The following is a 3,661-nucleotide window of genomic DNA, read 5'->3' on the forward strand; positions in this document are numbered from 1 at the left end:
TAATATTCAGAGTATACAGAAATTAGACAATAAGATAACAAATAACCCAATAAACAAATTGGCCAAGGACCAGAACAGACACTTCTCAGAAAAGGACATACAATCAATCAACAAGTACATGAAAAAAATGCTCACCATCTCCAGCAGTCAGAGAAATGCAAATCAAAACCACCATAAGATACCATCTCACTCCAGTAAGATTGGCAGCCATTATGAAGTCAAACAACAACAAGTGCTGGTGAGGATGTGGGGAAACAGGTACACTTGTACATTATTGGAGGCACTGCAAATTGGGGCAGCCAATTTTTAAAGCAGTATGGAGATTTCTTGGAAAACTGGGAATGGAACTACCATTTGACCCAGCTCTTCCACTTCTCGGTCTATTCCCTAAAGACCTTAAAAGAGCATGCTACAGAGACACTGCTACATCAATGTTCATAGAAGCACAATTCACAGTAGCAAGACTATGGAACCAACATATATGCCATTCACTAGAAGAATGGATAAAAAAAACTGTGGCATTTATACACACTGGAGTATTACTCAGCATTAAAAAATGACAAAATCATAGAATTTGCAGGAAAAGAGATGGCATTAGAGCAGATTATGCTAAGTGAAGCTAGCCAATCCGTAAAAAACAAATGCCAAATGCCTTCTTTGATATAAAGAGAGTAACTAAGAACAGAGTAGGGATGAAGAGCACGAGAAGAAGATTAAGATTAAATAGGGATGAGAGGTGGGAGAGAAAAAGAGAGAGAAGGGAAATTGCATGTAAATGGAAGGAGACCCTCAGGGTTATACAAAATTACATACAAGAGGAAGTGAGGGGAAAGGAAAAAATAATACAAAAAGGGAGAAATTTATTACAGTAGAGGGAGTAGAGAGAGAAGAGGGGAGGAGAGGGGAGGGGAGGTGGGATAGTAGAGGATAGGAAAGGCAGCAGAATACAATAGACACTAGTATGGCAATATGTAAATCAATGGATGTGTAACTGATGTGATTCTGCAATCTGTATAAGGGGTAAAAATGGGATTCATAACACACTTGAATCAAAGTTTGAAATATGATATATCAAGAACTATCTAATGTTTTGAACAACGATTAAAAAATTAAAAAAAAAAAGAAAACTAACTTCGGTGAATGAGGCACGCAAATCCTAATATTTCTACAGTAACTGACCAAGTTTAACATCAATACAAGTAGATTCCTATGGGACATGATGTTTATTTTTACGTTAAGTTTTATTCAAAACTGGTACATTACTATTTCAACAGTTTATGCACATCATAGGATATATATTTCATAAACAATTTAGCAAAATTTATACGCATTTGTTTCACTTTCAATCACTTCCTGCTTCAAAACACACGTATTCCTCCATATTTCTTGACTGGTCTTTGCATTAGACTTCTTTCCGAACACATTATTTTCGATTTCCATAATCACTTTTGAAGCAAAACTCACACACTCTTCATGATAAACCAAAACATTAATAATAACATTAGATGTATAACTGGTTGGAATGAATTAATGTATATCAATATAAGGTTTATTGTATATTTTCAGATATCAATTCAATCCATTTTTTAAAGTTGTAACCAGTTATATTATTTATTCACAATATGGTCTATTCATGCTTTATCTCTATATTTATAGACACAGGGTACACCTCTTTGTACCCCCAATACTAATTTTAAGTCTTCAATATATTGCTCCCAGAAATGGTGGTAGAAATACTCATGTCACCTGATCTACATATACATTTTATCACAGTAATATTCTGGACAAAAAAATGTAAAGGTCACACTTATGATTGTACCAAAGCCTAAATGGAATGAGAACATGGATTACTAAAATCATCCATGTCCAGGTTGCCTAATGCTCTCAAATGTCAATCCTATTGGTTACTACATAATTGTTCTTCCTAAGATTATATATTCAAACTCAACCCTGGTGAAAATGTCTAATCCTATCACTTACTTAACACTTTGCCTGATTTCATAATGTCTCTATTGATATCAGCTTTTCTACATATTTTCCCAATTTCATCATAATGACTGACTCTTCATATGTGCTGACATTTACATTCACTCTCTAACTGAAAACCTATTGCTAAAGAATTTTCAGTCCAAATCCTACACTCACTCTTCTTCCTAAACCTACCAACAATCTTCCTAATCCTACCGACTATCCCTTTTGACTGGATGTTCTCTTCTACATTCAGTCATCCAAGGTACAAGGTCCTATGCCATTGTATATCGAATTATCTGAGACATCTTTGCAGAACATAATTCAAAACTAAGTATCCCAATCAAGGGCCCAATGCCCTTCTGAGCTTCAAATCATTCCTAGATTTCTTTTTTCATACTTATATTTCACCTCGATATTCTTGTAAATATTGCAGTTTCCCAATACCATTATTTATTGCACAGAATGATTCCTAACCCAAATAGAACCTGTTATTAACCTTAAACATACACTGTTCTGTCAATCTCATTTTACAGAAGAGCAGGGACAGAGTCGTTCTTACAATACAGGAAAGTAGGGGACATTCCACCTGCTGAGAACCTCAAAGGTCCATTCAGAAATGAAACCTGGAGAAGATGTAGGCAGGTATGAAGGACCTGAGAGAGCAAAAGCCATCTTCCATGGCAAACAACCTGGTCAGGATGAAGGGATATGTCTGAATCAGCCTCTCTCTTCTTATTGTAGAGAAGATGGACCAAACCAGGCCTGTGTGGAGAGCTGTTCCTGGGTGCCTATGGTTGATATACCATTCTACCTTGTGAAAGTGTCACAGGAAGTAGGGGCAGCCTCCATCTCATGGGACACTTGGAAGCAACTGTTAGGCCAAAGTGGTTGCCAAGGCAGTGACCTCATTCAGGTCCAAAGAAAGTGACATACCTCATTTCCTTGGTGATGGAACTCTCTGAACTTGGTATCCAAAAAGCCAGGCACCCAGAGGCAGCCCCAGTCCCAGTGGGCTCACTTGTTTGGATTTACCAAGGACCGAGTCATTCTTTCTTGGTACCTACTTATGTGAGGATGGCGAAACGCCAGGAGAGCTCTGAAGAGGGACCTTTCCACAGAAAGCAGGTAGTGGCTCACCCCTTTTTCCTGAAAACTTCACAGAGTTGGCCAAGGAAACCAGATCTGAGAGAGGACAGGCCATGTTCTGAGAATAGGTAGGAAATTTGGTTTGTTTGGTTTGGAGTGGATTGTTTCTAGTAAGTCGTTTGACCAGGCGAGTGTTTCTGTGTCTGTGTATCCCACTGTGTCCGTTTTTGCAGACATTAGAAAAGAGAATGCATTAATGGATGCGTCCAGTCTAGTATAAATCTTCTCATAATTCATCCTGCCCAATTTATGAATGGACTGCAGCTTGTCTTATCGAGAGGCAACACCTTCTATCTTGCTAAGTTCCTGTTTTCTTCCTGAATTCTGGCTACTCTCCAGAATAGGCTCATGGTTTTGTTTCCAAGATATGTACCACTCCAAGCTCTGTGACATGGCCATGTACTGGATAGCTGAAGAGAATGGCCAGGATTTCAGAAAACTCAGGTATCAGTGTGAAAAGGGAGTCTCAATGGAGAAACCCTGCTTTGGGCCTTTTGCTTACCTATTGTTCTGTTGCACTGAATGTCAGGAAAGTCTTTGGCTC

This window comes from Callospermophilus lateralis, unplaced genomic scaffold (genome assembly GCF_048772815.1).
Source record: "Callospermophilus lateralis isolate mCalLat2 unplaced genomic scaffold, mCalLat2.hap1 Scaffold_641, whole genome shotgun sequence".
NCBI classification, from domain to species: Eukaryota; Metazoa; Chordata; class Mammalia; order Rodentia; family Sciuridae; genus Callospermophilus; species Callospermophilus lateralis.